Genomic DNA, 13,264 nt, shown 5'->3' on the forward strand with positions numbered 1-13,264 from the left:
TGACTGTTAATCACGTTTTCCCTCCGGTGTTTCATGTTTCTCTGCATGGAGAACTTCAAAAGATGTAATACACCAAACGTCCACATGATGGCACTACTGGACAAGTTTTGATGAGAGGCGCAACAGTGGCTGTTGTCCACAATTCAACAGTTCATCAAACGGCCTGCACAGCTTCCAATTTAAACGGCTATTTACAGCTTTACATGTGGCTGCAGTTCATGATATGTTGGAACTGGTGGGAGATGGAAAATCCTATTTCGGTCTTTTAGGGTTTTTTGCTTCTGGTGGAACTGATGTCTAAGTGGGAAATGACCACTGTTGAGCTCAATGAACCAGGTGCAATTTATAACATATTAATTGCCGTTTCAGTGTTGTTCTTCACTAATTGGGCCCAACTGCCAGACGTTTCATTTATTTGCGTTAACCTTCCTAAATTAGGGAGTGCGTCTTCATTCTAATGACATCAGAATTACTCAATTTATGAGTCATCAGCCTACATATTTCCAAATGAGCCTTGCAGTTAGTTCGGCGATATCGTAACTTTATGTTGTACTTCTTCTGCCTTTCCATATGTAATTACATTATGATTGATGACCAACAACCTCTCAGAGCTCAATTGTAAAAGCCATCACACACGCGCATTGCAGTAGCACAGGATATCACACACACATTCCGGGCGCAGGTACAGGTCCCTGAGGTGCAGAAGGGCTCGCTTCGCCAAAAGCCTGGTGCCCGCAGCCATAGCAGCCCTAAACAGGGTGACTCGCTGAGGGAGCCACGAGTCTCGTTTTCATGTTGTTTTGTCTACTGTTGTGTTTCTGTCTGTCACTGTGTGATGATGTGCGTCTTCCCCGTGCCTGGAGTGCTGTGAAAAAGAGCCTCTCCGGGACAACTAGCCTAACTAATTATCACATTGAGGTTCATTTGGAGGTGGCAACAACAGCAACACGTACTTGTTTTCGGGTCGGCCAATGTGACACTCAAATGAGCACGTCACATCTCTATATATGACACATATCCGGAACAGTAATCAGAATACTGTAAGGCGTTACCAGCAGAGGTAGCGGCGGTGCGCCGTGCGCTCCGGAGTCTCCATAAAAGTTAGTGCGCGCAGAGCTGAGCTGTCAGACTAGGAAGAGACGCGGCAGAGCAAAGACTGGAGGCTGAAGTGACTGATCAGGATCGATTTCCACTTTGAGAAATTAATACATTAATTTCAAGTGTGTGGTGTGCTCCTGTGCATGACTGACACCTGGCAAAAGCGCACCAACAGGACGCAATTAAAGCGTATCATCCGCCCGAGTCTGGACAGGCTGCTGGTTCTTTTTGTACTGTATCGGAATAAGAAGACTGGGGAGCTTTGGCTGCAGGAGAGCGTCGGCTGTGCAGCGGGTGATGTGCCCACGCTGCTGCGTTGGAAGAAGAATAATCGTGTCCGATTCTAATAAGGCTGTTTGATTTCATCCGAGGGGTGGGGTGGGGGGGGGGGAGCCACCACTCCCGGGTTTTGTTTTCCCGCCAGTCCAGGACGCAAATGTCTCCAGATAACAGACACGCCACTGGATTGTAGCAGCAGCCGCAGATGGTTTGAAAGGGCGTTAAGGTGCGGGAAGGGAGTGGGACAATTACAGGTAAGAGCCATTTAAGGTACACCGACGGTCATTTTCTGCCCTCTCTCCGGGGCTTTTAAGAGTTTCCCCGTGAGTGCGCACAGTCAGGCGCAGAAACCCACTCAGCAGTGCAAGTGTTTTATTTGTAGACCATCAGCACCACATCAGGACTGAAACGATTAACGCAAAAACGAGGCCTGGTTTAACTGTCAGTCACTCCCCATGCTATTGGGGAAGGCATAAAATATTTATTGATCTGTAACCGATTCCCAGAATGTATTATATAAAACAGGTGAACAAATGAGGTGCACTTTCTTTCTCTAATAGACAGCCTGAACTGTCTGCACTGTTTTCTTGCAGTCATTTTTGTATGCTTTTGATGCAGTGATGCCTCATACTTGTTTCTGTTATATTGATTTCAAGAAAACTGGAGTTAGATGGTGAAATATTTATTTTTATTTATATGCTTTTTTAAATTCCAAGATCTGTAAAATTTGAGCAATTCCCAAGAGTGCTCATTACCTCATAAACCAAGCTACTGTGTATAAACAAAAGTATTTGAGTTAGGCTAAATTCTGCTTTTGGCTTTGGTGAGTTGTTAGTCGCAGTCATAGAGCTTTACAATCAATTCAGTTCACTTTATTTGACTAAATCAGTATTTATTCCACAGAGTCCTGTGTACACACAGCCAGGTTGGGTTGACAGAGACCAGACTGTTTTACAAAGTCTACAGTGGAGTTGGGAATAGTCTTTATTCAGCTGCATGGTCTTGTATTAGTCTTCATACTCTAAGATCACGATAAGTGTCCAGAACTAATACTGTATGTGGAAATTCATTTGGTGTTATTGGTAGGTATGGCGTGTCCTGTGCACACCGTGTCGGTGGAACTCCAAGAGTGCTGTCAGGAAGTCAGCTCATTTTTAACAGCAATGTCTTGACTTTACCTCCTGCACTGAGACTAAGGTCTGCTCCTGAAGCAAATCGTGTGAGTCCTGTGATGATGAAATGCAGTGACACAGTGGCAGGAGGTACAGGCTGGCTTCCTCCTCCACCTGCTGTCACAGAACTAATGCTTTTACTTTGCCCAATCCAAGACTGGGGTACAATGCAGGGATGGTACACAGGGTGGAGGACAATGGGAAGAGACAGTGGACAGGAATAAACTACACACCAAGAAGTATGGGATGGAGCAGCATGTTGTAATACCATTTAGAGATTTCTAAAGGAACTAAATAGCCTACATTTCCATGTTATAGTACTTTACTCCACTAAATTTCAGAATGAATTATTGTACTTTTTATTGAGCTACATTTATTTGACAGCTATAGTTACTAGCTACTTTTCATCTTAAAATTTTACATTAAAAACATATGATGAACTTTTATTTATATAAATTTCTTTTGACATTTTGGCCTGACCCACTGGACTAAACTACCTACTTATATGAAATAGTTAAAACTAGCTGAATGTAAGCTATAATATCAGCCACATGGCAGAATTTGGACTTTTACTTTTGATACTTTAAGGTCATTTTGCTGCTAATCCTTGTATGCTGCTCTACTTTTACTTTACTCTACTTTTAAGATTCTGAATGCAGGACTGTTATTACACTAATTAATTGGTACTTTCACTTGCTTAAAAGATGTGGATACTTCCTCCGCCAATGTCTCTCAGCAGAGAACAGCATCCGGCAAATCACATGACGTCATCTGGCAACTTCTAGCTAGTTTTTTTTTTTTTTTTACCAGCCAATAGCTCTACTTCCCTCAGCAAAGCACTGGCAGCGCCGGCAGTCTCTAAATTAGCTGGAAGCATTAGCAGGAGCTCTTCTCCCATGAATGATCAGATTTAAAGCTCTGGGCCGCCTGGCTCAGGTCAGACTGGTCCCTCCTCCAGCCGGGCAACCTGGCGCAGACTGTCTAGCCAGCTCCAGCAGCTTGGCCAATGTCACCTTATTTTCGGCGGATCACGGGACCTCATCCTTGCGTTGCCTGGCCGTTGATCCAAAGCGATGACACCGAGGCTTCATGGTCCACTGCTCCACGCCAACCAGGCCGAATTAGCACTGCCTTTGAACAGGTGTGATATGGAACACACCAGCAGTGTGTGTGTGTGTGTGTGTGTGTGTGTGTGTGATTCTGATTCTGAGTCTGTCTTTGTGGGTGCCCAGGTCTTTTTTTTTTTTAAACTTCTTGTAGCATTTCTTTATAAACATAGCAGATTTTGGACACACATTCTCAGCTGTTCAAAATCCTTACAAGGCCAACATTTAAAGTAACATCATCATCAACATTTCTATAGGCCCATCAATCTGACAAAAAGGGACTTTAACATTTTAACAATTGAAAAGTCCTTATATTCAAAGTAAACATGTACACTAGGCATACCTAATTAGGCACACCTAATTGGTGTGAACTTCACGTCAAACCATAGCTAGTCGTATTTATATTCCTGTTTGTGTGTGGATCAAACAAATATGAGATATAACTTGAAGACATTTTGGCACAAGAAGCACAGGTGTGGTTAATAAAAAGAATGATGGCTGAATTCCATTTAGCTGCTTCAGTTTCAGGATGCTGGTATTGTTCATGGGGGCTCACTTTCACACTGTCATGGCTTATAGCCTACCGGGACACTTGAAGACAACAGAGTCATTGTTGTTAATGTATTAGCAACACCAGTGCTTTTCCTTCTATGACAAGTCAAATGTCTGCAGTGAAAAAGGTCTATCGGTGAAGATTCCACTTCATTTAGTATGTCCCTGTCATGTAGCCAGGCGGCTAACACTAGTTAGCGGCTCTCTGCAGATTTGAGACAGCATGAGCGGAGGAATTAGTGTGCTGACTCTTCTGCTGATGTCCATACTTAGTTGCAACATCTAGCACAGCCAGTCTGTTATGTGAATAGGTATAATGGTGACAGATTTGCTGGTGTTGTATTTTTCTTGCTCAACTGTCTTGCACATGAAGTCTTTCTGCATCTTTAGTGTGAGCATGCATTGTAAATCGTCCCCTAATAAACGAGCGGTATCGACCCTGTAACCTGTGAAAAGACGGCAAGTATGAACCAAAATGTTTAAGAATTTTTTTTTTAAATAAGGGAGGAGTACCAGTGACGTCAGACAACTTCACACATTTTCTATCCAAATTTACTCAGCACATGATCACTTGTCTTTGTATCGCAGGCAGGTTTTTTTTCTTTGTCCGAAGAAAATACTCTTGAAGATGAGAGTTTTTTCCGGAGCTATGTATAAAAAGTGAATCTGAATGTGTCAGATGAAACCTGTAAGCCCCAGTAAACTGCCCAGGGATTTATTCCTCGCCGCTCCAAATGAAAGACCTGAGAAGAGGTCAGGTGCTCAGTTTGCCTTGGTAGGCGACTTGGTGCTCTCCTGAAACCATTGGAACATGGGTAAAATATCAGCTGATTGGCACCCACAGTGCAGGTGTTTGATGGAAGTAGGAAGCGAGCCCCCGCCCCCACCCACCCACCCACCCACACCAACACACACACACTCTCTTTCACATTCTATTTGATCTGCGGCTGGCTCTGCTCTCCCTGTGTCTCATTGGAAGCAAAACAAATTCACCAGCCACTGAATAAACAGGAGCTCTGCAGAAATGATAAAACAATAGAAAGGTTCCTATACATTTTCCACATTGACCTCTGTCTTCTTCTGATTAGATTTTTGTCTCACTTGCCTGCTCACAGTTTCATTTTTCTTTGCAGTGCATTATTTTGACTGGTCCCTGTGTTACTTTCCATATTGGCTGTTGTGGAATTTAGCTCAGCCAAATGTGTGATAAATGTGACCACAACTACCACCATTGATTTGTACATTCCCTTGCTTTGCTGTAAACTCTGAACACACATACTATGGCACTGGAGGTTGTTTGCTCTGACTCCCCCGCCTGCTGGGCAAGTTACGGCCTGTCCAGCACTAAAAAATAATAATATTGCAATGATTTATGATTTATTTAGTGTGCAACAGTTGCAGAACAGTATGGCTGAATGCACAGACACAGATCTGGCAATATTTTAAAAGTTAAAATATGATGTTCTTATTTGCTGGTTTTGAATATAGAAAAATCAGATGTAAGTTTTGCTTTTATTTTGTTGAAAGACAGAGTAGAAGTGACAAGAAAGGAGGGAAGAGAGTATCTTAAACGCACCAGGATGCACATTGAACATAATTTTACTCATCCACATGACTGAGATATAGGGACTTCACACATTAGTCATATTTACTAAAACACCTTAAAAGTTATACTTAAATTGTCTGTTGTATCTATTAGATTTTGCAGAGCCACTCTTGGGTTCAGCTGTGGATGATTCTCAAAAAGGCCTGATGATGTCTTTCTATAATATCTGCGCATGGTAACTCCGTGGTTAAGGTTCATTTGGGAACACTTTACCCCCTCCCCATTAAGCATTTATAAGCAGTATATTAACATTTAATAAGTGGTTTGTCACACACTCTAATGTTGTCGATTAGACACTGTACTGTAGAAACCTTTTAGTATTTGATGTGTTACCATTGATGTAAATAAAACAACTGGTTAATGAAATAGTAACTGATAAGAATGACGATGATCCCAACTATCAAAACAGGAAGAAAAATATTATTGAAATTGCTCAAACAGGAGTTGCAGCTGTGATCAGTATAAGTTCATGTAGGGTATGGGGCTCTCCTGGCTCAAGAAATTAAAATCTAAAGACATTTTGCTTTCTGAGCACAAAATCTGACCATCTTTAGTTCTGTACTGCCGTTCCAGAACCCTCCTCTGCTTGGACAGCCATGGTCTTTGTAGTTCGTGTTCGTGCTGCCCTCCCCCTCATCCAACAGTCCTACTCCAGTTAACTGTGATCCTATTTCATGCAGAGGGAGAAGGAAAGGAGGAGACAGAAGAGGAGTGAGTAGAAACGGAAAAAGAAGTTGAGAGAAGACGGAGATCCGCTGGTCTGTGTCCATGTTTTCCCCCCCATGTGGCCGTTTTATCTCTTCAGCAACGTCTTAGTGTTGCTCTGTGTGTGGCCCAGTGGCTTAGAAACATGTGCCCGTCACGCAGGATAACTCCAGCCTCCGAAAAGCTTCCAAACAAACACCACAGCAGAAACATCTTTCTTCCCCATTCTCCAGTTTCATTTCGATGGCTGATGGTTTGTGCAGAGCTGTGGGCCTACAGTACTTTCATGATGTGAGCCAAACCCATCTGGGACTCAATATCCTGTTTACCAGCTCTCAGCACTCTGAAAACCACAACAATACTGAGCTGAGGCAGAAGTTCAGAACTCATTACAGTTTGTTCAGGTCATGGCCAAGGTCGAAGTCTTCTCCCTCTCCGTCACTCCGCCATGTCTTCTTCAGAAAGCAGACTGTGTTACTGCTGCTTTTTTCTCTTTTCTAATTTATGTATGTTTTCATTTTCGAGAAAAAGATAGCAATTTCATAAAGCTTGTAGATTTGAAATGTTATTAAAAAAATGATCTGATGTGGTAGATTTCTCTCAAAATGTATTGTATTATGACCCAGTTCATTTAGTGCTGCCTTGCGTTCAGTTAGTGATTTCCTGTAGTTCCCTGAAGGTCTGTTAACACCCTCTTATTTTGTTCTATTTTATTTTATTCTGCTGTTCTTTCTTATTGTTCATCTTTTGTCAGCTGCTGTATTTGTTAGTCGTAAGGGCGATGATATGTCTGCTACATTACAATCAAATTAGACAGGAGGTAGGCTACCGGAGTAGAATAGAAAAGAACGGAAAAGACTACACCACTAGAATATGTTGGTTTCTGTGGCACAGAACATGGAAGAAACATGAGACGAGTCCGCTTAACTCACCTAAACAAAATAGCAATACTGCCAACTTCCTCTCCCCGTCTGGCACTGAGCCTCAATATAATGCCTTAATTTCCTGGGCGCTGTAGTTTTTAGAAAGCATTATTATAGCATCATAATAAGAAAAATACAGGATATTGACAGACTTATCCATCAGGACAGCTGTGTCCTAAATTACTCCCTTATTCATCATCAACAGTTTACTCTGTAGTGAGTACTGAATTTAGATTTCGGACACATAAATCATAATTATTTAGGACCATCAATGATGTTGTTGCCATACAGTCTATGGTTGTAGCGTGCACATGCACCAGAGGCATAGCAAGTCAATGTGTAATGTGGGAATCTGAATTTTTAAGGGCACGCAGCATGTTGAGTTTCTGCTAGGTATTTAAGCTTTAAAATTTGACCCCAAATACTTTGACCTCCGCAGTGCGCTTTGCACAAATGGAAACAATTTCCGAAGAATGGTGCAAAACCTTTGTGCATCTAGGCATTCAATGTTAGAAAATTATTATTCTGATTATTTACATTCCAATGTAGTCTGTAGTATTCTAGTTAGCTGCACAACCTTGAGCAAACTATTCCCTCTTACGCAGTGGGATTGAGAATTTGGACACTTGAATAAAATGCCAGAAAGTAAATAGTCCACAAGGTTGCAAATACAGAGGGAAGGGTAATTTTGCAGCCAACTTGGAGACCTTCAGTATGGCCACCAGAGCACTATGATCTCTGTGTAGTGATTAGTTTTATTGCAACACTAAAGCCTACATATTCTATATAGTGTGTTGAGAGTACCTGTGATGGAGACAGGCTTTGATGTACAGATATGAATTGCTTCACAGAGAATTTGTTGTGTTCATTAGACATGGATATATAATATATTCTGTCTGTGCACAGCTTCTTCAATCCACATATATGTGAGCAGCATTTTGATCACAGAAAAATATAATTTCTATGTTTACCCATGTGCATTTATAATGATGGTTAAATATTCATTTTGGTTTATGTTAGTTATGTGGAAAACACACAGTGCCTTTTGTGTGTTTCCCTCTGGCAGAGACTCAGCCTCTCCACACAATCACACTGAGCTGCACGCCTCGTTTGGCTCACTCCACACCCCCGGGCTATTTAACCCCGGGGCTGTAACCTAAAGACCTGATACTGGCAGCCTGTGGCTTTCAATCTGACCGCTCTCCCCCACTTATCTGGCAAATAAGCCGTTTTAATTGCTTACACACAGAGCCCTATCAGGCCATGTTGCGAGCATGGAGATAAGGGTTACACAGAGTCAGGCATTAGTAACAGGATGAGAGGACCACAGAAAAACAGAGCTGCGGGATCCCAAGAGGAGGAAGAGTCAGGAAATAGCTGTGGCCATCCTATAAATTTCAAACTCACAGAGCCATTTCTCCAGCTGTGGGGCTCAGGAGGCAGCTGTTGTTCAATGAAATCAAAGCAAATTGGAATCACGTCCTTATGATGATAGTGTGCACTGTACTGATATTATCAATAGGCAGACATGGAGTAACCAGTACGTTAAAATCACAGGTTACTGTGCAAATTGACCTTGACAATTTCAACTTTTTGGGGAATCTGTGCAGGTAAAAATGTGTCATGTTTGCTGTTAATTGAGAATCTTAATTAGTCCAGTTGCCAGGGATTTGTCTTGCTGACATTGGTGCACAAACACTGACAACTTACAGACACTGCAAGTGCACACAATACAGCAAGGACACAGAACATCGTGAATGGCAATGCTTCAAATGTTTAACTTCACTTCAGTTCAATAAGACCTCATGGCTCATTAAGAAAGGATTTTAGGTATGAATTTTTCTTTTACATTTCAAAGCTTTATTTTGCCATTTTAGTGTTTTTTTAGTCGACATCCAGTAATTTCACAGCCTCCGGCGACCTTCCCTTCCAAAGAGATTTGGATTGTTAAGTTTCACCGTGTATTGTTTTGACCCATGTGGCCCGCATGAAGAGCTAGTCAACACAGCGGCTGGGTAAATGTCAGCTACACTAGGCTTCTAATGAGACCAGAGACTAAGGAGAGGGCTGACACCATCATAGGCTATGCGCTGAGAGGCTCATTTACTTTCTACCAGGCGACAGCTGGAGATATAAGAGGAGAGAGATGGAAACAGAACGGGAGGGAGAGAGAGCTGGAGAAACGAAGAGGCAGCAGGGAAAAACATGTTAGTTTTCCGGTTTGCAGACATTTCTCAGAATAAGAAATGACCTCATTGGGTGAATTATACCTCAGAGGTCTGGTTAAGGCTGCACAAATCATTAAAATGTCAAAAATTACTATGTGTAATAACAAAAATGGACAGGTCCCTGCAGCACTAGCATTTTAGCATCTTTCAGCATTTTGTTGTGGGTTTACATCCGGAACTTTATTGTTTCAGTTCAGTCATCATAGACAAAGTTAGCAACTAGCTGATGAACATGGTGGAGCATTTAGCAGCTAAAGAGCCAGATATTTCCCTCACAAGTTGGTGGAAACAAAAACAAAGCTAAAAAGACAGTGACTATGGTGTGAATTCGCCAAGTGGACACAAAATGAATAATGTTGCTGCGTGTCTTCTAGAAATAGGCAACTGTCTGCTAACATGTTGGCCATGTCAACTTCACGAGGTGATAATATTTCAATGCTGTGTATACAACTTGATGTGCTGCCCTCAAGCAGTAAAAAAAATTAGCTAATGCAGGTTAAAGTAACCTTAGACTCATGTAGAGAAGAGTGCCGGGATTTACAAGGTGAATGCATCATTGATTATACTACTTCCTGATACATTTTCATAACCACTAAATGATTTGCTAAACAAAAATTTAAGACATTGTTTGACATTTTGGGACATACATTTATTCGCTTTCTTATGAAAGTTAGAGGAGAAGATCCATACCATACCACTCTCAGTCAGCAGACGGTTAGCTTAGCTTAGCATAAACACTGGAAACATATTTAGCCTGGCTCTGTCCAAAGGTGAGAATTCTGCCTACCAGAACCTCAAATGTTGCGTCATGTTTGTTTCATTGGTACAAAATCCAAAGAGTAAAAATGAAATCATGTCTTTACAGGGTGTTATGTTTAGGATTAGTTCTTGGAGTCTTGTTGTCAGTCTGAATTGAGCAGGCAGCCAGTGGAGACTCTAGGAAGTGACTGCACCTGGACAAGAAGTAGTGTGGCTAAGCTAACCAGCTGCTGGCGGTAGCTTCACAGTGTAAAAACACCACCATCAGCGAGTCCATCCTCACCTCCTCCATCACCATCTGGTACGTTGCTGCCACTGCCAGGGACAAGGGCAGGCTGCAGTGTATCATTCGCTCTGCAGAGAAGGTGATTGGCTGCAATCTTCCTTCTCTTCAGGACCTGTACTCCTCCAGGACTCTGAGGCGAGCAGGAAAGATTGCAGCTGACCCCTCCCATCCCGGTCACAAACTGTTTCAGACTACCCTCTGGCAGGAGGCTGCGGTCCATCAGGACCAAAACCTCTCACCACAAAAACAGCTTCTACCCTCCTGCAGCTAGCCTCATTAACAAGGCCCGGGTCCCTCACTGACACTCCCCCCTTCCCTCTCAAATACTGTATATCTTTGCACACAAATATTATTTCATTTCATATCATTGCACATACCCGGTATATTGCACATATTTGTTGTTGTTGTGTTAATCATTATTCTTATATTTTATTTTTTGTAGATTTATTTATTCATGTCTATTTATTCCATACCATCTGTCTATTCCACATTTATATATTTCTACAATTAAACTAACCAACCAAGATAGCGCCGCAGAGAGTGCTACGTACGTTACACTCCGTAGTGCTTTTTGTGTTTTTGTTAATTAACGCTGTTTTCTGCCGTCCCTCTCTGGTAACTTTTACCAGAGAAGAGCTCTTAAACATTGGACTTTCAATTGCTCATACTATTCCACCGCTCTTTATTGACCCTGGAACTTTCCCCGGAGTTAATAGTTGGAGGAGCGGCAGCTCTGTTTGGGATCCTTTGGAAACGTCGCATGGGAAAACGTGCAGGCGTACTGGTTAAGCTGAGACAGCGGGGATTTCACACTGCGCTCCCTTCAATTCAACTGGCGAATGTCCACTCTCTGGCCAACAAAATGGACGAACTGCTTCTCCTCAACAGAACTAACTCGGACTTCTGCAGATCCGCTGACCTCTGTTTCACCGAATCCTGGCTCACCGAGCGCATGCCGGACAGTGCACTTCACCTACCGGGATTTAATCTCATCCGCGCGGATCACGAAAGGGAGCTCACGGGAAAAACACGGGGAGGCGGACTCTGTTTCTATATAAACGAAGGTTGGTGCACAGATGTCACAGTGTTGAAGAAATCATGCAGGCCTCACCTAGAGACATTATTTATAAACTGTAAACCGTTTTATTCACCGCAGGAGTTTTCCTCATTTGTTCTGGTTACTGTTTACATTCCACCTCAGGCCTGTGTTAGTGAGGTGTTACTACTGTTGAAGTACAATGACTTCCCGGAGTTGGTTGATGGAAAAGGTATGGTAAGGTAATGTATCTGGAGACCTTCCTGCACGCGACTATTCTTCTGCTAATCTGTGTATATGTTGATGAGACATCACCCAGCTGCACATCCCATGTTACCTTATATGGAAGTTGTCAATAGGTGTAGAATATTTCTAGTGTGCCTTAAGGGCTGTCATGTGAATGTGTGTGTGTGACTGTATTAAGAAAAGTATGAAGTGTGTCAGAGTGTATTATTGTCAGGGCCCGGTTTCCTGTCATTCCGCACAAGCTTCTAACTGTCTTGACTGTTGAATTACCTAAGTTAAGCATGTCACACAATAATGAGTATCATATGAGCAATCATAAGTAATAAGTAAGCATATAAGAGAGTCATATCCTGCAATATCACTGTAGGGTTGTGTTGTATATCCACACTACACCTGGCCGACCAGATAACTAACGTGGAGAAAAAACATCCAGACTCCCTGCTCATTGTTCTTGGGGACTTTAACAAAGCAAACCTCAGTCATGAACTTCCAAAGTCAGCATATTAAGTGTCCCACCAGGGACACTAACACATTGGACCACTGCTACACAACTTCTCACAACACAGGCAAAAACTGAAATCTGCTAAACCTGTTGTAAAGAAACAGGATGAAAAGATGGACCGACGATTCAAAGTTACAGGCCTGCTTTGACTGCACTGACAAGAGTGTTTTTGAGGCTGCAGCCACTGACCTGGACGAACTAACTGACACTGTGACATCTTACATCAGTTTTTGTGAGGACATGTGTGTGCCGACTAAAACCTTCCACACATACAACAACCAAAAACCCTGGTTCACAGCGAAACTCAGGCAGCTTTGTCAGAAGGAGGAGGCCTTCAGAAGTGGGAACAGAGTCTTGTAAAACCAGGCCAGGAACACACTGACTAAAGAGGTCAAAGCTGCAAAGAGAAGCTATGCTGAAAAGCTAAATAACAGCTTTGCAGCCAATGACCCTGCGTCGTTGTGGAGAAGCCTACGGACACTCACAAACTACCAGAGACCATCCCCCAACACTGCTGGTACTCAACGACTGGCAGACAAGCTGAATGGTTTCTACTGTAGGTTTGAAAAGCCCGGAGTCACACCTCTCCCCCACTCCAATGCCATCTTCAAACAGTCACCTTCCCCCTCTGACCTCTCACCTGCACTCAAGATCTGTGAAGAGGACGTGAGCCACCTCTTCCAAAGGCAGAAGATCGGGAAGGCTCCTGGCCCCGACGGTGTGTCTCCATCCTGCCTGAAAATCTGTGCCAACCAGCTGGCCCCCA

General features: G+C 42.8%; 1 protein-coding gene across 2 annotated transcripts in view; it reads left to right on the forward strand.

The window, feature by feature from the left end:
* Positions 1 to 72: 72 nt before the first annotated feature.
* Positions 73 to 13,264, forward strand: part of LOC119918305 (chemokine-like protein TAFA-2) — a 67,234-nt gene continuing 54,042 nt past the window's right edge. For both annotated transcript variants that reach the window (XM_038738961.1, XM_038738960.1), the window contains exon 1: positions 73 to 1,631. The gene's annotated coding sequence lies outside the window, so the exon portion shown is untranslated. The remainder of the gene's footprint in view (positions 1,632 to 13,264) is intronic.

Source organism: Micropterus salmoides, unplaced genomic scaffold (genome assembly GCF_014851395.1).
Source record: "Micropterus salmoides isolate LMB-PRFRI ecotype aquatic unplaced genomic scaffold, ASM1485139v1 Ms_hic_scaffold_23, whole genome shotgun sequence".
Taxonomy (NCBI): domain Eukaryota; kingdom Metazoa; phylum Chordata; class Actinopteri; order Centrarchiformes; family Centrarchidae; genus Micropterus; species Micropterus salmoides.